At 40.9% G+C, this 24754-nt stretch overlaps 1 protein-coding gene across 3 annotated transcripts in view; it reads left to right on the forward strand.

The window, feature by feature from the left end:
- The window catches only part of DYNC2LI1 (dynein cytoplasmic 2 light intermediate chain 1), a 1063586-nt gene that overhangs the window by 20071 nt on the left and 1018761 nt on the right, over window positions 1-24754 (forward strand). Inside the window, exon 2 of one of the 3 annotated variants that reach the window (XM_044075072.1) lies at window positions 14259-14319. The exons of the other annotated variants lie outside the window; for them this stretch is intronic. The gene's annotated coding sequence lies outside the window, so the exon portion shown is untranslated. The remainder of the gene's footprint in view (window positions 1-14258; window positions 14320-24754) is intronic. 3 annotated transcript variants of the gene reach the window in all.

Raw genomic sequence — 24754 nt, forward strand, 5'->3', positions numbered from 1 at the left:
GATTCTAGATCCCATTCCGGATCTGATATCCCATCCATCCTGCATACCTCCTCCGAATCTGGACAACCTGAAGCTGACCGCTTGGCTGCTCCAGTTCCACTCTTGATCAGGACTCCCGGTATTTCGTCACCTGTTAAGGCAATTTTGGTGGCAGCTCATAAACCATCCACTAGAAAGGTCTACCGCAGCAAGTGGAAACGGTTTTCTTTGTGGGCGGAGCGGCAAGGCCTGAATCCCTTCACGGTTCCTCTTCCATTAGTGCTTGACTTTCTAACCACTCTTTTTAACGATGGTGCCAGCAGTTCCACAGTCAAAGTACAACTGGCGGCAATTTCTCATTATCACATTGGCCATGACTCTAATCCTCTTATGTCAGCTAAATTGTGTAAAATTTTTCTTAAAGGTACTTTTCTTCTCAGGCCCCCTGTAAAACAAGCGGTTCCTCCTTGGGACCTCTCTCTGGTTCTACAGGCCTTGACCGCCTTCGAGCCAGCGGCCACGGTGGATCTCAAATTCTTGTCCTACAAGACAGCCTTTTGGTAGCCATTACATCGGCCAAGCGAGTTTCTGAGCTTCAAGCATTATCAGCTAAACCTCCTTACTTGGTATTTCATCCGATCCGTGTCTACCTCAGGACCAACCCGTCCTTTCTTCCTAAAGTCGCTTCTGAAGCAAACATCAATCAATCCATTAACCTCCCTGTTTTCTTCCCTAAATATGAAAACAAAGGTGAATATAAGCTCCACTCATTAGATGTTCACAGGCAACTTAGATTTTATCTAAACAGGACGGCTGGTCATAGGCAATCCGACCAGTTGTTTATTTCCTTTGCAAAATTTAATTTGGGCAAGCCAATTTCTAAAGTTTCTCTGACCCGCTGGATTTCACAGTGCATCTTATTGGCTTATCAAGCTTCAGGAAGGCCCGCACCGGAGGGTGTTCATGCCCATTCAACCCGGTCAGTATCTACCTCGGCAGCCTTCAAGGCTAGGATTCCTCTAGATGATATTTGAGCAGCAGCCACGTGGGCTTCATCTCATACTTTTATTTCCCACTATAAGTTGGATCTTGCATCTAGGGGTAGAGCATCCTTTGGCTCCGCGGTGCTCCGGAATATCCTTCCATGATGGGCCGCCCAAGATTCAGGTAGCTGGGGACTCTGTCCCACAGGTTGCAGACAAATGAATATCCTACTTCAGATTTAGAAGTTATGTACTCACCATAACGTTCCATCTGAGTAGGTGTATTCATTTGTCTGCAACCATCCCGCCCTCCTATCCCCCTGGCCTTTCAGTTTCCTGCATATTCTATGTTACCCTTTTCAGGGTGTTGTTGCTTTGGCAAACTCGATCTGAGGTCATGAGGGTAGAGCAGGGCATTATGGGTGAGGGGAGGAGCTGAGAGCTTGGATCCATAGCTGGAAAACCATGCCGGTTCGGATCCGATATCGGATCCATAACCCACAGGTTGCAGACAAATGAATACACCTACTCAGATGGAACGTTATGGTGAGTACATAACTTCTAATTAACAGCAAGTGTGTAGTCTTACAGATGGATAAACAAGAAATGCAACCCCCACAAGGAAAGCATTCAGATGCCCTGCATCTCAATGGATCCTGTTGTAAATCACACCTTTTTGTCTTTAGACAGAAGTTGACCCATAATTTTCCCTCTCTTTTTAGTGAAATGACATTGCTGTGCTAATATACAAGGAAAAAATGTATCACTCGTTTAAAAGATGCCGGTGATCTTGAATTGCCATTTAATCCTAAAAGTATTGATAACAAAAGTTAGATTTCATCTAAATTTATAAATATTGTGGAAAAAATGTTGAGTTGTTTAATAATTCATCTCTAGTTCTATTTTTTTTTTTTTGCCCTGTGTTTTACCAGAGAAATAGCATTGTAGAAATATTCCCTCTGCACGAATTTGTTCAAGTACGGAACATTCCTGATCAGGCATGGACTGTTTTACTACATATCCTGAGAGTATATCTCAGTTCTCAGAAACTGAGTATATGCAATAATGTCCTTACATTCACTGCTGCAGTATTCTTAACATGCAGGGTTCCCTGCCATGGAAGCTCAACATCTGGCTAGTCTAAGGGTATGCTGAATGTCACCTAAACACTCCTTGCACAGCGTAGGACATAAAGGTGACATTCAGGCCTACTATAGTCAGAAATTCTTTGCTGCCTGTCTGAATGTCTCTTTCACTGTCCGTCTGTTTACCTGAGTCCATTTTCTGCCAGTTTAATGCATTTTCGTTCTCTTGTGACTACCTATGCCTGTTCGCTGACTTCTTTGCAGGTGCACATAACTGCCTCTTTTGGGTTTTTGTTTTTTCTTGTCTTATTTTGTGGTCCTTGGCATTAATGTCATCCAGGAAGGGTAAATGCCAGTGTGGGAGACAGATTCCCCTTAAAGACCACCACGATAAGTGTCTTTTTTGTCTAAGAGCTTCTCAAGACCATAAGTCTTGTTCAGTTTGTCAGGCATTCGTCCTGAAAACCATTTGCAGTAGACTTTCCTCCCTTTCCTTGTATCTTCAGAACCAGAGTCTTAAACTTCTCGCTAAAGATATAATGGAAGGAATCTCCCACCCCAAGGGTCAGCCATTAGGGAAGAAGAAGGTGAGAAAGGTACGACTGGAATATTCCGCTGTCCAGCCTCTGCCAGGTGTTTCTCCTGAGGTAGTTACAAACCCGAAGGCTCACCTGGCTGTGTTGTCAAATTTCTCTGCTGCGACCGTGTTGGAAGATGGTGAGGATCTGGCTGGCAGCATGTCCAAAGAAGCTTTGCAGGCATTCGTTCCAGATGTTTAGGGCGAACCACAGTTGATTTTTTCCGAGGATCCCAGGGGAGTTCCTCAGTTTTTAGTTGGGGAAGAAGTTCCTACTGTGGTTTTCGATTGTTATCCTGGGTCTAAGCCTTCCCAGTTTTTTGGAGGGGATGGAAACAAAAACTTAAACCTGTTTCTTCTCCTCCTAGGGATCTACAAATTGACTGCAGGCTGTTACTCAGGGGCTGCTTACTGTTTTAATGTCCTTGAAGCCTCCTCAAGGAGTTTCTGTTCATGCTCCTCCTTGGTCCTCTACTCCCCTTAAAAGGCCTAGAGATCAGGGTTCTTTTGAGGATGAGTCAGATTCCAGTGATGAATCTCTAAATTATTCTACTCGCATTCCTTCTCCTTTGGGGTGTGGGTCAGAGGAAGATGTTCCTTTTGAGGAAATTTTCTTTGGGTGCACACTCTCTCTAGGATGATGGATTTTTTTTAAGTGGGATTGTGCTCAAGTCTCTAATATCCATAAGAGGTGCTGTGAGTTGCTGCAGTTGGAATCTCATAAGCCTGTGGCTATTCTTCCTGTTTTGGCTGCTTTTACTGGATGCTTTTTCCAATGTCTGTAAAGCATCTAATTCTCTGCCCACTGCTCCTAAAAAAACTGATAGGTTTTTTAGGGTGCCTAAGGATTGTTCTTTTTTATATAAATGTCCTGCTGCTGACCCCTTTATAGTGTATGTAGCCTCTGATAGGACATACGTTGCCAAGTTATTGCCTTCTGACAAGGACAGAAGAGCTATGAGCTATGGGAAGGCTGGGTAAGAAGCTTTACAGTTCTGCTACTGTAGCTTTTAGGGCTATTAATCATCAGACCTATATGTCTAGGTATGTGTTGGTTCCTCTTTCTCGGGGCTGTTAATTTATTTCTGATTTTCCAGACTCTGATGTTAAAACCTCTGTTCTTTCTTTGCTAGGAACTTCCTCTTAAGTTGTTCATCATTCTATTAAATATAGTTATGCATCAGATGTCTCTTTTAGGGCTGCTGTTTTTGTTTCAGTGATGAGGGGGTATTCTTGGCTTAGGCTTCAACCTCTACCTGATGATATTAAGGCTAAGTTGATGGATGCTCCTCTGGATTCTAAACTTTTGTTTGGAGAAGCTGCTGCTGGTTTGTTTAAATTCCTTGACAATAAGGGTAAGGCCTTAAAGGAGCTTAAGCACATGTTTGTTTTTCCTGTGCCTACATTTCAGAGAAACTACCCCACTAAGCTTGCCTTTGTTCCTAGGTAATCCCACCCTTCTGCTAAAGGTAGAAAGAATGGCAAACAGACTCCAATTGTTAAGGCTCCTCAGTTTTCAGGGACTCTGAAGTCTTCCTTCCAAAACAAGTGCTGTATGACTATCCTTCCTTTACCAGCCACATTCATCTTTCTCTTTCTCTTCCTGTTTGGCTTCAGATCACTCAGGATTCTTGGGTTCTGTCATTCGTCAGGGGTACTTCATGGTGTGGAAATCCCATCCTCTTTTTGCAGGCATTCTTCTGCCTCCTCAGGAACAGCTTCCCTTTTTCCTAGAGGTTCTTCAAAATTTCTTGAATCAGGGTACTATTCAGGAGGTGCCCATGTCCCAAAGGGGGAAAGGGTTTTTCTCCAGACTGTTTTTGTGCCCAGGAAATAGGGCACTTGGAGACCTGTTCTAGAACTCTTGCCATTTAAACACTTTTCTAAAAGTGCCTTCCTTTCAGATGTTGTCCCTTCAGATTCTTTTTCCCATCTTGCTCCCTCAGGCCTATGTGAGGTCTCTGAATCTCAAGAATGCTTATCTCCATATTCTGATACATCCTCTTTTCAGGAAGTTTGTGCATTTCTCTGTTGCTTCCCGGCATTTTCAATTCTCTGCTTTGCCCTTTGGCCTTTCTACTGCCCCAGGGGTGTTCACCAAATGCCTTGCTCCTGTGATTGCTTTTTGCAGGCTTTAAGTGATCCATATATTTCCTTACTTGGACAACCTGTTGATTCATTCATCCTTTCCAGAAACCCTTATACAAAATCTTTATTTTGCCATTTCCTTTCAGAGTCTGGGGTTCACTATCAATTTCAAAAAGTCTTCTATGACTTCTTTGCATGATGATGTTTTTCTGGGTTGCAAGATTCAGACGGTGCCAATTTTGGCTTCTCTGCCCCCTCCAAAGGCTTTAACTCTCATTTATTTCTTCCACACTCTTCTTGTCCTGGCTTTCATTACTGCCAGAGAGTTTCTGAGAACTCTGGGTTTCATGGCATCCACCATTCCAATGCACCCACTAGCCAAACTTCACATGAGAAAGTTTCATTTGTTTCTAAAATCATTGTGGTTTCAACATGCACATCCTCTAGACTTTCTAGTTCATCTTCTTCCTTGTCTCAGACAGGAACTTCACTGGTGGATTCAGCAGTTGTCGCTGAATTCGGGGACCCATTTTCACCCCCCCTTCCCTCTCTGGAATTGTTCACAGACACTTCAGACATGGGATGGGGTGGCGACATTTGGCCCCTAAAAGTTCAGGGGGTTTGGTCGCCTTGTCAGCAGAAGGAGCACATCAGTGTCAAAGAGATGAGAGCTCTCCTGCTGGCTGTTCAGGTTTTTTATCCTCTTTTTCTCTCCAGGACCTCTCAAGGTGTTCACAGACAGTACCACAGTGATGTGGTATATCAACAAACATGGAGGAATGAGATCTTATCTTTGTCGGTTGGCACTTTTGGTATGGGATCTTGCTCTGTCAAGTATCAAGTGACTCTTCAGGCAGTTTATATCTGGTTAGAACATTGTGGCAGACACTCTGTGTGTGTGTAGGTCCTTAACTCAGTCCCATCAATGGATGCTTCAGAGGAATGTGTTTCTGGACTTTATCCACCAGTGCCGTATGCCTCAAATGGATCTTTTTGCCTCCCCTCTGAACAGACAACATCCTCTGTTTTGTGGTGTGGAAGGAGGACGCCCTCTCATTTTCATGGAAGGGGGTGTTTCTTTATGCATTCCCTCCCCCTTCCTCTCATTCTGAAAGTCCTGTTCAAAATTCAACTGGATGCTCCTAAAATCTTGTTGGTGACTCCATTTTGGCTGCTACAACACTGGTCCGCTCTTCTTCTGCATTTAGCCAGGGGCAATCATCACAAGTTACTTCACAGGGTGGTTCTACTCTCACAAGACAAGGGGTCTCTCATCCATCCCCACATATCCACTCTTCAACTGACACTGTGATTGATAAGATTTTAATTCCTCCTGGACACCTTTTTTCCTGATGATTTGCTGCAAGTCCTGCAGGAGGCCAGAAAACCTACTACTAGGAAATCCTACTTATCCAAATGGAAGATGTTTTCTATTTGGTGTCTCTCTCATAACGTGGACCCACTTACTGTGGATGTTCCTTTGGTTCTTTCTTATTTGTGTGAGTTACTCAATGCTGGTTTGGCCTATTTTCTGTTAAGGCACACATCAGCCATCTCTGCTTGTGTGCCTTTTTCTCCTCCTTTAGCTTGTAGATTTGAGGTGAAACAATTTCTTAAAGGTGTCCTTAATATTAGACCTCCCAGGAAGCATGTTCCTCCTCCCTGGGATCTTACTTTTCTTTTGGAGATGTTGACTCAGGCTCCTTTTGAGTCTGCCACTTCAGCTTCCTTGCAACATTGCTCCTGGAAGACTGTTCTTTTGTTAGCTCTTACTTCTGCCAGATGGGTGTCTGAGTTACAGGCCATTATGGCTTGCCCTCCTTTTTTTTATCTTTAATGAGGACATTGTGTCCTTGCACACTAATCCTTTTATGCCTAAGGTGTTTAATGAGTCATCACTGAATCAGTCTATTAATCTGCCTGCTTTTTTTCCCTTCTCTGCAAACCGATAGTGAGAGGTGCTGCATACTTTGGATGCACATAGGCAACTCGAGGCTTATTTGGATAAGACTAAGGCTATGAGAAAATCTGATCAGTTGTTTGTTTCTTTTTATCCTAGATCTCTGGAACTTGCTTTATCCAAGGAAACTGTTTCTTCTTGGATTTGTTACACTTTTCATGACAAGAGCCTTCCCTCTTCAGTCAGGGCTCATTCTACCAGAGCTGTGGCTTCTTCTGGTGCTTTTTTTGGGTTCCTATTGTATTATCAACAGCTTAGGTTGTCGAATGCTTAAACATCGACACCTAAGAGTCGAAATCTCACAATAGCGAAAGGCCACATAATCGAATTCTTTCCTTGGGAAAGAATTTGCTTGGCCGTTATCGAAGAACTTCCCATACTCTGGAATAAACTACCTATCTATATCAAACAAAGCACCTCATTAGCACTCTTCAAGAAAAATCTTGATGATTGGATGGGAAATAGGAAATTCACCCCAGGGATCACCTCTGTGGCTCTGCTCGACAGTGGCACAGGAAAATAATTTTCTTCGGTGACAAAAGCCAGGGTACCTTTTTGGCTGGGCTTGTATAGGTCCCAGGGCCGATAGCCTAGTATCTACATATGAAGCTATTTGCCCTTTCCCCAAAGTAGAGCAATCTCTGAGTTGGTATGTTTAGTTGAGGGGGTGTGGGGGGCACAGCACCCCACTATGTTTGGGTGTGTTTGTTTATTTTGTTTACGGCCACGAGAATTCTTTCCAGAGGAAAGAATTTGATTATGTGGCCATTCGCTATTGTAAGCTTTTGAAGCTTAGGTGTCAGTGTTTTAGGATTAGACAACCTGAGCTGTCGATAATATGATATAGATGCCTTTTTTCAAGGGCTTGGATACTAATTCTGTTCTTGAAGCAGCTACCTGGACTTGTGTGTATACATTTACCAAGCACTACAAGTTGAGTGGTTTCTCTATTGCTAGGGCTGGTTTTGCTAGTGATATTCTTCATGGCTTTTTAGGGGACTCTTCTGCTTCTTCCCCCCTCGTCTCTTCTTGAGCCTTGGCACTCTCCTATATGTGAGCCATGGCACTCTCCTATATGTTAATAATACTGCAGCAGTGAATGTAAGGACATAGTATGGTTCTGTAAAATCTTACCATAACTGTAGATGTCCTTGCCTTCACTGCTGCAGTATTCACTCCCTCCCTCCCTCCTTCCTCTTAGTCCTTTTCCTTCCTGGATGTACAGATTATCTTTTGGGTTCCTTGGACTGGTGTTCCTACTGGGGCAATCAGTTCTGACTATGGTAGGCCTGAACATCACCTTTATGCCCTACACCACACAAGGAGCATTTGGGTAATGTTTGGCGTACCTTTAAAGCAACAACAGTCTTTGGTAGATTGGCCAGGTGTTGGGCTTCCACAGCAAGGAATCCCATATGTTAAGAATACTGCAGCAGTGAAGGCAAGGACATCTACTATTATGGTAAGATTGTACACAGCTGTACTTTATTCTTGATATGGTTTGGGTAGCAGCTAGACAATGACAACAAAGATTTTTTAGTAAAGAGTTTTCTGAACAAAGAAGTACTTAAAATGCAATCTAAAGTTTTAGTCACAGAAAAATCCAGAACATTCACATTAACTAAACTTTGAGTGATTGTGAATGACAAACCAAAATAATTTTTATTCAGATATATTACAAAATTCAAATTATACTAAGGAAGAATCTATACCCTTTCCCTGCTGCTGTTCAACCTCTGAGTTTTGTATATATACTTAGCAGAGGGTGTGGGGGGTGCAGGGACCCTGCCCCCTGCAAAACATTGTTTTTGGATGTGGTGAGATTTGTCAACATTTTGTTTTTATTTATTTATTTTAATATTTTAGATTTTTTGTTGGTATTTAGTATTTAGATCTCAGTGAGTTTAGCTCATTTTAAGCATACCCATGTCTCTTTCTCTCTCTTATATATATATATATATATATATATATATATATATATATATATATATATTTATGTGTCTGTATAGATATATATAGATAGATATACGTATATGGTCATATTTTCTTTTTGGCAAGAATCTTACATATCATGGGACATCAGTGGACTGCAGAATCCAAAATAAACAAAAAATGCAAAAACGTTTTTGCAAGGGGCAAGCTCACCCTCCACCCAGGCACCTCCCACATGTTTGCTGATCTCGTACTGAAACTTTGCAGTTGTATTGCTGCAGTATTTGACAAAAACAAGAATGAGCCAAAAATGCAATTGCAGCCATACACACAAACACACAGATGTAATGTATGCATGTAAACATACACGCATGCACACACACACACACACACACACACACACACACACACACACACACACACACACACACACACACACAGATATACAATGTATGCATGTAAACGCAAGCACACACACACACAGATATATAATGTATGCATGTAAACACACACACACACACACCTATGTTATATATAAGAAGCAGGGGTGTGGTGGTACAGGTCCCATAAGTTGAAAGAATGGTTTGAGAGTATAACAATAAGTTTTGGAATTTGCTGTATTTCTTTTTTCAACAGTTTTTGTCCCCACTGCCTTCCCTCTGTAGGCCAGGTGGCCAGTTCATCCCTCGTTACTAGGGAGGAAGCTCAATGGGAAGGGCCATCACATAGGTCACTGTTATGGGTGGTTTGAAGTTTTACTGCATAGCCCAAAATTTTCCCACGTGGACCTCTGGTTTCCAGAGCCCAGGGGGACATACAGTGGATTGTCCACACTGGTTGCCCCTCACTTCAAAAGACCCATTGCCAGCTAGCAGCCCTACTGCTTCCCTCAAGTATGGGAAGTGATTTTCTTGTCTCCACAACAGAAATCGTTATGTGCTTCCCAAGCATCCTGTTCTTCCCCTCATATCATGCGTTCCGGCCCCAAAACCCGGACTGTACCACAAAAGGAGGGGGTGTATCCATATTCATCAAGGATACCCACACCTCCAGGCTGGTGGCAACTCACGAAGCATCAGAGAGCATTCAGGTGCAATTAACCATAGGCAAAACTGCTCTACAGTTTGTAGCATGTTACAGGCCACCCTCTCAAACTCAGGAACCCCACACAGCCTTCCTGAAGACACTGGAGAGTATAAATGTCTCTCCAAACACCATCATATTGGGTGACTTCAACTACCCAAACATAGACTGGGAACATTACTCAAGCCTCAATACCCTAGCCCAAAGGTTCCTGGAGTTCATAAACTCAAATGATATGGAACAACTTGTCACCATTCCCACAAGAGGAGAAAATATACTAGACCTGATCATCACAAACATGGGGGCAAAATGCTCCACACCGGAAGTATATCCCTCATTGGTGAGATCAGACCATAAATTAATCTCACTGGAGATCCACATCCCGCCCCCAACCCCAGCAAAAAAGACCACAGTGAAGAACTTCTCAAAAGCCAACTTCACACTTCTTAAGACTGGTGTGGTATCTTTCAAGGCCCCTGAGCCATTGGAAACCACAACCCACGCTGCTGAATCCCTTACAAATGCTTTCTATGAGCACCTCCAGGATTGCATGGATCAAGCAATCCCAAATAAAATCAAGACCCTTTCCACCAAAGGCAAGCGCCCGATCTGGTGGACCCCAGCCATAAACAAACTTTACAACAAGAGGAGAAAGCTACTACAAGATAGAGCAAAATCCCTAAAAGGGAAGACATCTCTGATCAATACTAGTAAAAAACTACGATCACTCATAAAATCATCCAAGGCCAACTTTGTGAGAAAAATCGCCAAGGACTCAAAAGACAATCATAAGGCCTTCTTTAGCTATGTTAGAAATCTGGGTGGAAACTCCCAGATATGCTCAGAATTAGTCCAAAATGATACAAAAATCACTGAACCCACAGACATTGCGAACATACTGGCAGACAGGTTCAGTGAAAATTTCTCCCCTCCCTCCCCCCCAAAAGGAGAAATATCTATCCCAGCAGAGTGTAGCCTCCCAATCATCTCAAATGCCCAGGTGAGAGCTGCTCTCTCTAAAGCTAAAAACACAGCATCAATGGGACCGGATGGTGTCCCCGGCTGTGTGCTACACAAACTCGATGAGGAACTAAACCCACACATAAGGCTGCTGTTTAATCTTAGCCTTACCACAGGATACATACCCAAAGAGTGGCGTACGGCAACTGTGGTCCCACTCCACAAAGGCGGTGCTTCTACGGACCCTGGTAATTACCGTATTATAAGCTTAACAAGCCTGGTCTGCAAAGCTATGGAAAGGATCATAATGGAACTCATAAATAAAGACATAGGGGACCTACAGACATTGGATCCTACCCAATTCGGCTTTGTCAAGGGCAGATCATACCTCTTGAACTTGGTCGACTTTTTTGAAACATTCACCAAGGCCATTGATGAGGGTAAGGCAGTTCACACAGCCTACCTTTACCTTGCAAAAGCTTTCGACACAATACCCCACTCGGGTATCATAGAAAAGCTCACCAGCTTAAATGTAAACCCATATGTCACAAGATGGGTTGCAAACTGGCTCAAAGACAGAACCCACAGGGTTAGAGTTGCTGGTGCCATGTCAGACTCCAAGCCGGTCACAAGCGGTGTCCCACAGGGCTCAGTCCTGGGCCCCCTCTTGTTCGGCATCTACTTTTCAGAAGTGCAGGCAAACATAGGAGGATTGTGGCCGACAAAGTTTGCAGATAACTGCAAACTGGGCGCCATAGTTGAAAATCCATCAGACACAGATATCCTTCAGAGAGGTCTCATAGAAACGGATAACTGGTGCCAGAGCCATGGCCTTAAGCTAAACGCCAAAAAATGTATAGTCATACCCTTTGGTAAAAACAAGGTAACCCCAAGTTACCACATAGGTGGCAATCCATTAAGCACAGAAGAGGTTATCAGGGACCTGGGGACCCAAGTTGACAGTAACCTTTCTTTTGACACTCACATTGCCAAAGTGGTTAGGAGAACCTTCTACATTGCCCACCTGATTATGAAGGGATTCACATCCAGATCAAGGGAGGTCATTGTTCCCCTGTACTCTTCACTTATCAGACCAATGGTTGAGTACAATGCCCCATTCGGAATGTATCTTACCCGACACCAGCAACAATTGGAAAGACCCCAAAAGTTCTTCACCAAAAGGATAAAGGGGCTCAAAAATATGCCATATGCTGCCCGACTGAAGAAACTCCGCTCTATTCAGTCGCATACCGTCTGCTCAGAGGTGACCTGTGCCTGACATACAAGGCCATGTCCAACCCGGAATTAATGGACATGCTCCACCTCAAAAAATCCAAATCCACCAGAGCCACAAGAGCAAGAGACTTAAACCTCAACACGGATATAAATAGGACGTGCTGGAGGGACAGATTCATCACCCAGAGACTCCCTATGCTGTGGAACAGAATCCCGGTCCATGTGAGACAGAGCACCTCGCTGGCTCTGTTCAAGAGGAATCTTGACCAGTGGATGGGAGATCGTAGGTTTACCCCGGGATCATCTCTGTATCACTGCTGGACAGAGGCACGGCAAACTAATGGGTATAATATTCTTCAACCTAAGGGGTGGTGAAAGCCACACAACTCTGGCTAGGCTTATAAATGCCCTAGGGCAGATAGCCTAGTATGAACCTATGAGGAAAGGCCTGCAGGTTATACCCCCACCACTCCTCTCCCTGCATGCCTGGCTCCTCCAGTGATGGGGCCATTAATGGAACCCGTATTTACTGAGCTGCAGTAAGGACTCCACCCCTCTGCATCACAGAGCCAGGCAATGTACTATATTTTGATAGTATAAGACTTAACTTTTTGAAGTGTCAGGACCTGCAATATCAAATCATGTTTCCATTTGAGATCCAACTTTTGCACACTACAGACAGGCTTAGTAATCATAAACTGGCAAGTGAACACTTTTATTCTCTATTTCTTGTCTAAGTTGTCATGCTTTGATCCTCTCATCATAAAACCTTATGTCAGCAAAATAGGCTACCAGGCTAGTTACATTACCCTATTACAATGTCATACTGATACTCCAACATATACATTACAAAGTCACTCTTTACCTTTAAATATACCCTGCTCCTGTATAGTACAATAATATCCAGTGCTGCCTGTGACGATGCAAGGTATTGCTAGCTATGCCAGGAGAAGTAGGGCAGTGGATTTGTAACATATGCCAGCACAGATAGCTGTAATTTTCTAAAGGGTTATATGTCATTTGTATAGCAAACTGATTTGTACAGGTGCTTGTGTTGAAAATGTATTTGTAAAGTTGTTTGTGTTAAATGTACCAACAGTGAGTCCTGTTGTACAGAAAAAAGAAGTATACCCATATGTCAGACTGTATGGTAACTATTGAAATGAATACATTGTAACAGAGGATACTGAAAGAGAAGAGCCATAAAGATTGTATCTCACAGGTCTTAGTGCATCCAGAGACAAAGTCTGTACTAGGAAACCTTCTGTATTGTCCTTGAGGGTGAAGTAATTGCTTCTCTGAAAGTGTGGAAGTTTGAAATTGTTTTATGACTTTCAGAAGCTGCAACAGATCCTTGCAAAGCTGTGTGTGTGTGTGTGTGTGTGTGTGTGTGTGTGTGTGTGTGTGTGTGTGTGTGTGTGTGTGTGTACTGTTGACACATGTGCTTGATTCTGGTTCAGTTACTAGTACAATGAGATGTATGGGAAACAGAAGTCAGATGACCAGATGTGTGTGTGATGTTATTCAGTAATCCAGGACAAAAATGATGTTTTAATACCAGATGAGACAGAAGTCTCAGAGCAGTCTGTTTTTGAAACCTGACAAGAACGTCCCTTCACCTACGTCATCTTGCCTTGCTTTAGTAAGTAATCAGAGAATAGTAATTCTTTAGATCAGTCAGGAAAATATAATGAGATTAGTTAAGTACTGTTTTTCTGTATCTGTTTGAATCTTTACATCCATATTATTTTAATATTTCCTGTGTCTGAAACTCTGGTGTCTATTGTAAATAGACATTTAGTATTTTCTTGTTCTTTACTGTTTAATAGACATTTAGTATTTTCTTGTTCTTTACTGTTTATTATTAAATATATTTAAACTTTTCATTGTGACTGGTTCTTTAGAGAATATTTTAATCTTTGAGAGTACGTATATTTATTTAGTGATGCTGTGGCTGCTTCTGAAAGCCTTTCACATTATACATTTTCAGGTAGAATTTTCCAGTCTGTCCATCTCTTTCTCCTGCTCAGAATCAGATGTCATCCTTCATTTCTCTGACAATATTGACATCTCTCAGCTGGATTATTTCTTTATTCTTTCTATACTGATTGCAGTTATACTAGTCTCACAACAGAACTTTTATCTTGCAAACCAATCAATCCAGACATTTCCCGTAACATATTACCTACAAGACAGCAGGGAATGACAGTTTACAGTTAGTTTTTATTCATTTAAACTTTTCTATCCCATTGACAAATCTTAGTCTGTTTTTCATAGTCACCTCAGAGTTCTGCAGAAATATGGGTCTTTGTGCTACCTGCATTTTTCATCCTGGTTACCACAATTTCCACAATCTCTGTTTCTTTCTATAACAGGTCAAAAGTCCTCTCGGCAGTGGTCAGAGTTACCCACATTTTAGCTGCAGTTTCATAAAAGGTAAGTATTTCATCATTGCTTTTCCCAGTGATTTTTGCTAAGCCACTCCACCACTCTGCCATTCTTTGCATATTGTATCAGTATTTGCTACCCTTTATTTCTGTAACTCTATACAGCCTTGAGTTTTGCTTTCTTGCCTTCTCCTTCATTCCAATTTAAATATTGTCTTATCTGAATAAATCACTTCACTGTTTTGGCCAATTTTTCATAAACCTCACACATTTGCTATCTCAAAGGCTCCAAAGCTATGTGCTGGGAGCTCCACTTTGTTTTTTTTACCATGACTTTTTGCTTTGTATGAACTCCGGGTATTCCAGACAAGTTCCAGAACTTAATTTTATGGCTTCCAAATTATTTTGATCTCCGTCACATTTAGTTTCTTTTTCAGTTTTTCAGCTTCTTTAATCACAGGTTATGTTACATCTTAGCTACCATTATGAGTCTCATGGCTAATTTCTTCCTCGTAATTCTCAGACTCTGGTATATAATCCATTTCTTCCATCGTCAGTGAAAAACTGATAATTTTTTACTGAAAACTGCACAACTTTTTTATTTTACTTTTTAATAGTTCCAATCTCTAACTATATAGGTTCATAGGTTCATAGGTTTATACTAGGCTATCTGCCCTAAGGCATTTATAAGCCTAGCCCAAAGTTTTGTGGCTTACGCCACCCCTTATATGAAAAAATACTGTGCCCATTAGTTTGTTGTGTCCAGCAGTGACACAGAGATGATTCCCGGGGTACACCTACGATCTCCCATCCACAGGTCAAGATTTCTCTTGAACAGAGCCAGCGAGGTGCTCTGCCTCACATGGACAGGGATTTTATTCCACAGCATAGGGAGTCTCTGAGTGATAAATCTATCCCTCCAGCACGTCCTATTTATATCCGTGCTAAGGTTTAAGTCGCTTGCTCTAGTGGTTTTGGTGGATTTGGATTTTTTGAGGTGGAGCATGTCCCTTAATTCCGGGTTGGACATGGCCTTGTATGTCAGGCACATGTCACCTCTGAGCAGACGATATGCGACTGAATAGAGCTGGAGTTTCTTCAATCTAGCAGCATATGACAGATTTTGGAGTCCCTTTTATCCTTTTGGTGAGGAACTTTTGGGGTCTCTCCAATTGCTGCAGATGTCGGGTGAGATACATCCCGAATGGGGCATTGTACTCGATCATTGGTCTGATAAGTGAAGAGTACAGGGGAACAATGACCTCACTAGATCTGGATGTGAATCCCTTCATGATCAGGTGGGCAATGTAGAAGGTCTTTCTAACCACTTTAGCAACGTGAGTGTCAAAAGAAAGGCCACTGTCAACCTGGGTCCCCAGGTCCCTGATAACCTCTTCTGTGCTTAGTGGGTTGCCACCTATATGGTAGCTTGGGGTTACCTGGTTTTTCCCGGGTATGACTATACATTTTTTGGCGTTTAACTTCAGGCCATGGCTCTGGCACCAGCTATCTGTTTCTGTGACTCCCTTCTGAAGGATATCCGTGTCCGATGCACTTTCCACTATGGCGCCCAGTTTGCAGTCGTCTGCAAACTTTGTCAGCCAAAGTCCTCCCATGTTGGCCTGTACTTCTGAGAAGTAGATGCCGAACAATAGGGGGCCAAGGACTGAGCCCTGTGGGACACCACTTGTGACCGGCTTGGAGTCTGACATAGCGCCAGCAACTCTAACCCTGTGGGTTCTGTCCTTAAGCCAGTTTGCAACCCATCTTGTGACATATGGGTTTACATTTAAGCTGGTAAGTTTTTCTACAATACCCGAGTGGGGTATTGGCGAAAGCCTTTGCAAGGTCAAGGTAGGCTGTATGGACTGCCTTTCCTCATCAGTGGCCTTGGTGACTGTTTCAAGAAGTCGACCAAGTTCAAAAGGCATGATCTGCCCTTGACGAAGCCAAACTGGGTCGGGTCCAATGTCTGCAAGTCCCCTATATCTTTGTTTATGAGCTCCATTATGATCCTCTCCATAGCTTTGCAGACTAGACTTGTTAAGCTTATGGGGTAATTACCAGGGTCCGTAGAGGCACCGCCTTTGTGGAGTGGGACCACAGTTGCCGTGACGCCACTCCTTGGGCACGTATCCTGTGGTAAGGCTAAGATTAAACAGCTGCCTTATGTGCGGGTTTAATTCCTCATTTAGCTCATGTAGCACACAGCCGGGGACACCATCCGGTCCCATTGATGCTGTGTTTTTAGCTTTAGAGAGAGCAGCTTTCACCTGCGCATTTGAGATGTCTGGGAGGCTACACTCCACTGGGATAGTTATCTCTCCTTTAGGGGAGAGGGGTGAAGTTTGCACTGAACCTGTCTGCCAGTATGTTGGCAATGTCTGTGGGTTCAGTGATTTTTGTATCATTTTGGACTAATTCTGAGCATATCTGGGAGTTTCCACCCAGGTTCCTAACATAGCTGAAAAAGGCCTTATGATTGTCCTTTGAATCCATGGCAATTTTTCTCTCAAAATTGGCCTTAGTTGATTTTATGAGTGCTCGTATTTTTTTACTAATAATGATCAGGGGTGACTTCCCTTTTATGGATTTTGTTCTATCATGTAATAGCTTTCTCCTCTTATTGTAAAGTTTGTTAATGGCTGGGGTCCACCACCCTGGACGTTTGCCCTTTGTAGAAAGAGTCTTGGTTTATTTGGGATTGCCTGATCCATGCAGTCCTGGAGGTGTTCATAGAAGGCATTTGTAAGGGCTTCCGCAGCTTGGGTTGTGGTTTCCACTGGCTCAGGGGCCTTGAAGGATACCACACCAGTCTTGAGTAGTGTGAAGTTTGCTTTAGAGAAGTTCTTCACTGTGGTCTTTTTTGTTTCAATGACTCTTACTAATACCTTACAGTTATCAGTCCGAGTGATTTAATTTTGGAGAGAATAGGTCCTTTGATATTACAACATTCAGAAAAAGTGATGCATTTACTGTGTGAAGAGAGGATACAGTAAATAGTAGGGTGAATGAAGTGTATTACATATGATGCAACAGATCATTCTGTAGACAGATAGTGATATGTAGAGAGCAAAAGAAACCCAAAGATATTGAAATAAATGAAGTAGTTTATGAAAAAGAGCTAGACTGGAATTTATGGAACCTAATATTGTAGTAAAAATGCCAAACAAAACAAAGAAAAAAATGCTTCAGAGATTAATCGGACATGTAAAATATTAAATACATTATGATGAAATGTGAAGAGGGAGACTACACTAAGAAGAAATTAAGATTGCTGGACAAAGAATTATTAAAAACGAATGAATATTTAAAAAAGAAAGGAGCTAAATTATCTCAAAGTGCAAGCAGAGATGAAGAATTCGATGTTTTGTTTGCTAAAACTATAAAAAAGAAATATCACTATGTCATGTAGAGGTTTCAGATAGTATACTTTTTACCAAGCAATTTTTGCATGACAGATGTGAAGAAATAATTATAACCTTGTGAGTGAAGCTTGAGAGGCCATACTTATTCATACATACCCAGTGGCGGCTGGTGACTTCAAATCACAGGGGGGCTGCAGGAGACAGCTGAATGGGTGGGGTCAAGGGAGGGTGTGGTCAACCAGAAAGGGGAGGAGCTATGCACAAAACCACAAAAAAATAACTTTAATTAAATACGCTGCCCTGGGTGGCAAACCATCATTATGAAAGTCCAATCAAGACAAAAATAAGTGTAGAAGAATAAAAATATTTCAATGCATTGGCTGCATGACAGCTTACTTAATATCTAGATGGAAACAAAAGGTTGTGAGGCATGAAAAAATAAATTACTTTTTAAATACATTACTGGAATGCCAGTCAAAATCAAGTACAAGAAAAACCAGAAGCACTCAACTCAAACCACTTCTCCTTGCACTGCAGTCCTAATTATAATATATTCAGCTTATAATATATTCAGCTTTATTAAAGTACCAAGTAACATGCTGAAAGTAGAAATCTATGTGATGCCCCCACTTGTAAAAATGTTTCTTATCCAAAAAAGACCTGCTGCCTGACAACTTGTTTCATGGGGAAAACATGATAAAAGTAAAAAATGAAAAGCAAACAAGAAACAAGCTCAAGATACATTGCTTAAAGGATTACTGTACAGGTTATGGACCACACATGATTGGCATTCTGTTTAGTTTACGGGTAAAGTCTGTAGAGATGACTGGAAGTCTCCAACAAGTGTAATGAGCTTTTTAAAATAATGGAATCCTGTCCTTTAATACCCAAGGCTTATACATTATCTAGTCAAGTATTCTCTGCATGGCAACAACAGAAAGGCTTTCAATGTTGGCAATTCTTTAACAGTATGCTTATTAAAGCTTACTTGCATCTTATGATCTCAGACAAGCTTACCTTATGGTCATTAAAGCATTGCTACTTAAAAACACAGAGCAACAGGCACTTTGAGTAATAAGCATAAATCAACAGTACAAAAATATGACAGAAACCAGACCATTCTGCAAAATCAAGGACAGATGAAAAGCCACTGTAGTACTTATGCAGTGTGTCCTCCCCATCCAAGGTAGATACAACTACTCCTTGCCTTGCTTGGACACATCCAGAGTCACTACATGGGGGAGTGGGGTACAACAAGCATGTCACAATTTGAAATCTCTCTGGCTGACTGTGATGGCCCTGACACATTTGTCATACCTCTCAACCTCAAGAGCAAGAAATCTGGACAAAGCCATACACAGAAGTGGGACAAAGGCCCAACAATAAGGACAATTTTTAAATATTGCTCTAATAAACTTAGAAAGATAATAGAATAGGTCTTGCATTAGTATGAATTTTCTGAAGGGTATAAAATCTGAAACTCAAATGTCTGTCATTTTCTAACTTCAGTCTTTAGTGATGTCACTAATTTGCCAAAAACACAATTTTATGAAAAATGGACAAAACGTGATGCAAAAATATAAAATAGACACACAATACAGCTGCTACCTGTCAAAGAAGGGACACTTTAATATTAGTACTGCTACCTTGAGCAGCTGACAAAATATAAAATAATCTACATGCATTTCAAGTAATCTATAACTTTGATTATTACAGTTATTTCTTAACTGTAAACCCTCCATGTTTTCTTCCAAAATTGCTATTTTGCGGAGGGATTATAAGGGGGAAGAGCAACATTTTGAGCCAAAAATTGGAGACAGTTGAGAGGTTGGCTATGCCTAATTCTATAAAGCAATTTATTTGCATGTACCTCTCAACCTGTTAATGCAGTAAATCTGAACAAGGCCAAATATATTGGGGGCACATATAAACAGTACTAAACATTGCTCTTGTATAAATTGAGACAGTTGATAGAACAGCTCTTACTTTAACATGCATTTTTCTGAAGGTTATGAAGTCTGAAACTTAGAGTGACTTCTGGCAAATCATTTAGGAATTAAAACTACAAATTTTATGAACAAACCAAAAATAAGAAGCAAAAATCTATTCATTCTTTGAAAATCTGGACAGTTGGGAGGTATAGTTCAGCTGGGCCTGTCTGAGTTTGCTGCCCTTCCCCCCCTGACCAAAATAATGGTTGAATGGAGCCTCTGCAGCCATTCCAATGAACCATTATACTTGGCTATTTCACTCCATTTACCATAAACACTAATGTGCATACTGCTTTACTTCTATGATGAGTTGGACTTCATTTGAAAGTTTTATTTTGTATTTTACAGCACAGACACTAAGTCATCTGTTAAACAAAGCAATGCAGTCTCACAATGAAAACTTAGCATTAAAACTTCTCTGCCCTTGAAACTCACATTCATTGAAACAGCATTGAAACCCACATTCAAAGAAAATACATTTTGCCAGTGGCAGATAAAGATTAATTTTGGGCTGTTTTGAATCATAGGCTCCTTGCATATGAAACATACATGTGCTCTTTGATACACCTTCCTCATTGTACTAAAATTATATTCCTTGTACAATACAGTACACTTGTTACAGGATGTTTTAAATTTGTTTTGAACATTTTTTCCAGTAAGCAATGAAACAAACCATATGCACCCATAATGGCAAAACTGCCCAGTTGAGAACATTTATCATAAAAACGTCTACTCAGACTTCCACAGTCCACCATTATTAGTAAATATACACAATTCCACAGTCCACCATTATTAGTAAATATGCACAATTCCACAGTCCACCATTATCAGTAAATATGCACAATTCCACAGTCCACCATTATCAGTAAATATGCACAATTCCACAGTCCACCATTATCAGTAAATATGCACAATTCTACAGTCCACCTTTATCAGTAAATATGCACAATTCTACAGTCCATTATCAGTAAATATGCACAATCTCTGAAGTCAGTCATCTAAATAATTCCACATTAAAGAAATCTGTAACTAATGAAGTGGTTGCTGCTAGCAATCACCTTTTATATTTCATGGTTTCATCGAAATATAAAGTGTCTGTTGCCCCTCAGGAATAAATTGTCTATATTACATTAAAAAAATGATAAGCTAGTAATAATATTGCAAGAGGAAATGGATGGCAAACTGATAACGAACTCATAGTTAGTATCTTCACCAAGGAGAACATTCTCAGTACGGCAGCATCTACCCCTAGTGGGAGTAGAACCCACAACCTTCTGCATCAAAAGCAAGTACACAGCCTGTTGTGCTATAGTATTAACATGGCAAAGCACTAAACTTCTATTCCCCTGCAGCTCTCAGTTCCTTGTAAAATCTACTCAATACTCAACTGCATCTCAACTTCGCAGCTCAAGAAAACTGGAAAAAGCCAAAATGTATTGGGGGGGGGGTCAAAAGCCCAAAAACAGGGACACATTAAACATTGCTTGTATAATCTTGGAAAGTTGCTAGAATAAAATGTTGTGTTGCCACCATATATTTTACTGCCAAGGTCCCTGAGCAAAAAACAGTCAGAGTAACATACCACTACGCCACATCAGCTGCTTTGTAAAAGAGAGGAAGACTGAAACTTAAATGGCTATCATTTAGTGAATTCAGTTCTCACCATAGCTGTCAACCTCTTAGTACAAAACACCTGGACAAACCCAGTAATGAGGGAATACAGCCCTCAAACATATTCAGTGAATTCAGTTCTTGGTTCTTGCCATAGCTGTCAACCTTAGCACAAAAACCTGGACGAAGCCAATAATGGGGGAATACAGTCCCAAAAATAGGGACAAATTTAAAATATTCATCTTATAAACTTCGAAAATTGCTAAAAAAAAAAAAAAGGTTGTGCTACTACGTATTCTGAAGAACATGAAGTTGGAAATTCAAATGCCGGTCAATTTTACTGCGGACAGAACAAAAACAATTTTCAGCAGAGACGCAGGGATTAAAACTGCAGACACATCTTTGTAAAATGGCAGGGCACCAGAGCAAATCCACACAAACACAGGCAGGAGATGCAGACTCCAAACAGAAGCCACCCCAACCAAGAATCAAACCAGAAAACCTATAGCTGTGAGGCAACAATACTACCACCGCACCATCAATTATGCAAGGAATTAAACATTCAGAAACCTGAAGTCTGAAATTCAAATGCCTGTCAATTTTACTGCGGACAGAACAAAACCAATTTTCAGCAGGGATTAAAACTGCAGACACGTCTTTGTAAAATGGCAGGGCACCAGAGCAAATCCACACAAACACATGGAGGAGATGCAGACTCCACACAGAAGCCACCCCAACCAAGAATCAAACCAGAAAACCTATAGCTGTGAGGCAACAATACTACCACTGCACCATCAAATATGCAAGGAATTAAAAATTCAGAAACCCTTAAGTCTGAAATTCAAATTTTATTTAACATTTTTTTAATCAGGACAGTCTGACTTGGAACAAATAAACAATTTTCAGCAGAGGCCCAGGAAGAAATAATGCAGACATGTCTTTGTAACATGGGAGGACACAAAAGCAAACCCACACAAACACAGGGAGAAGATACAGACCCCACAAAGAAGGAACCCCAGCCAAGAATCAAACCCAAGAACCTGCAGCTGGGAGGCAACAATGCTACTACTACACCATCAAATATCAAGCATTGCAACATTTACAAACCACAGATATTATGAGGAACAGATCAGATCGAATATGAGGCAAAAATCTGAAATTTTTTTACAAATGGTGGTGGGTAGGGAACTCAAGTCTTTAACACCTGCATACAGGGTACAGGGTTCAAGCCTGAAGCATTCCCTACCACACCACCATAAGCACATGGGGCATTTTCTCACACACACACACACACACACACACACACACACACACACACACACACACACACACACACAAACAAACAAACAAACTCCAGTAAAGCATAAGCACCATACACAAACTCCAGTAAAGCATAAGCACCATACACAAACTCCAGTAAAGCATAAGCACCATACACACAAATAAACATTGTAAATTAAAAAGCACAAACTCCAGTAAAGCATAAGCACCATACAAATAAACATTGTAAATTAAAAGGCACCTTACCTGAATATATCCAGCTAACGTACATCCTTCCCGCGCAATACTGAAAGACCCGCGAGATCCTAATGCTCCTTCCTGACGAAATCCCTAATGCTCTGTCCCGAGTCCCTGCTGCTGCTCTTGCAGTCCGGACGTGACAATCCTGACGAGTCTGTGCACTGTAAAAGTGCACAGACGTCTCCTTGTGTCCCCCTATGGGGACGGCCGGACTGCCTTGAGCATGCGCATAGACCGACAGTAGTCGGGACTCGGTCTATGCGCGAAGTCCGCGAATTTCGAAAATATTTTTTTTTTTATTTTTCATTTTTCTTTCTCATTTTTCTTTCTCTTTTTATTTTTGAGGGGGCTGCAGTCCGGCAGCCCTATGCCACGAGCCGCCCCTGTACATACCTAAAAAAAATTACATTGCTGTCATTGTTAACCCAGCTGTGTTAGTCTTTATCTTGTGACAGTGTTCTGAATTTTATGTATTTTTTCTATTTGGGGGAGTAAAGAAAGGAAACAAAGATGTTTTGTTACAGAAGCTGTTTGTGTTTCTCTTTTCTATTTCTTTTTTTAACTATACTATACTATATGTTTTAAAATTTATGTTACACATTAGGTTTTAATTTTTAGTTTTAGTTAGTAATGCACTTTTGCTAGAACATTCAATGTTTAATATTTATTTGATAAGCATTCCGCTCCAGTTGCGTGTATGTTTTTAAAAAACAAAACACAATATAATACTGCTTGATTTTGACTGATACTGAATGAGCAGAAGGTTTACTGGAAACGTTTGAATGCATTTTACTTGACTTAATTGATTAATTACTTAATTATACAATTACATATATTAACTTTGGCGCCTTTTCACAGTTTTTTTGTTATATAAATGGAAGTTTTAAATGTTTGTGTATTGTCTGATGAAGCGTAGTAGTTGCTACGCGAAAGCGCTCACACTCCAATAAATTTTCTTCTTCGTTTGATTTTTTCTGGACTATTGTCAAATTTGTGCCGAAAGCTGGTGCTGAATTATCCTATGTTGGTGAAACTGGACTTTTTGTTAAATATTCTAAGTGCTTCGTGGTGAGAGAACCTGGTTTCTACTATTTCATACTATATTGGTATACTATACAGTACTATACTGTACTACACTACATATAAAATATGATTTATTTAACATTTTTTTAATTTAAACTGTAAGGATAAGGTACTTACTACTACTTCCAATACTAATGTAGACTGTAGCATATACCTGGTTAGTTTGCAGTATTTTTATACTGTTCTGCCTCTGTGGGTAGTGCAGCATATCAAGATGTGTGACATAAGACAATATAGCACGTCTGTAAAGTCTCAAGAGTTGTCATTATAATAAATTACACCCATGAATAACGATAATACTAATATAACTTTGTAGTTGTTTGCTGGGGTTAATTCAACAAAGGAGGTGGGATATTTGCAAACTGTCACATTTATGAACATTTAAAAGTGAGAGGGACCTGCTCAAGTGATGAGGTAATAGATGCAACTTTTTTTCTAAATCCCTCACCATGTAAGTTCTCACAGTTTTTTCTTAAGTCTCAAATGTTGAGACATGGTTTTTATCTGCATCACAGTTAAAAGACAAAATTTGGGGTATGGAGATAACTCCATTTTAATGTATTTTTTATTTTAAAATTGGTATTAAAATACTCTGCAAGATAACTATTTGGCTAGTGTAGTAACTTTACTAGTCAAATTGTTACCCTGTATCTTCTCATTAAAGTCGATGGGAAATTTAACCCAGAAGTGAGAAGTCATGCTGTTAATTGATATGTCTTTTCACTTCTATCCAAGGAACAAATTAGCTAGTCTAAGCACTTATGATCATTTGCTGTTAGTATCAAATCTCAGTGCTTTTTCAGCAATTTATAGTCATTCAGGGATGGCTTTCTTTTGCAGGTATGCATTTTTTCTTATGGCAGGAAATCAGATACATCTGTCTGCAGTGGTAACAATGGAAACTGCCCAT

Source organism: Protopterus annectens, chromosome 6.part0 (genome assembly GCF_019279795.1).
Source record: "Protopterus annectens isolate FY-2018-M chromosome 6.part0, PAN1.0, whole genome shotgun sequence".
NCBI lineage: Eukaryota > Metazoa > Chordata > Ceratodontiformes > Protopteridae > Protopterus > Protopterus annectens.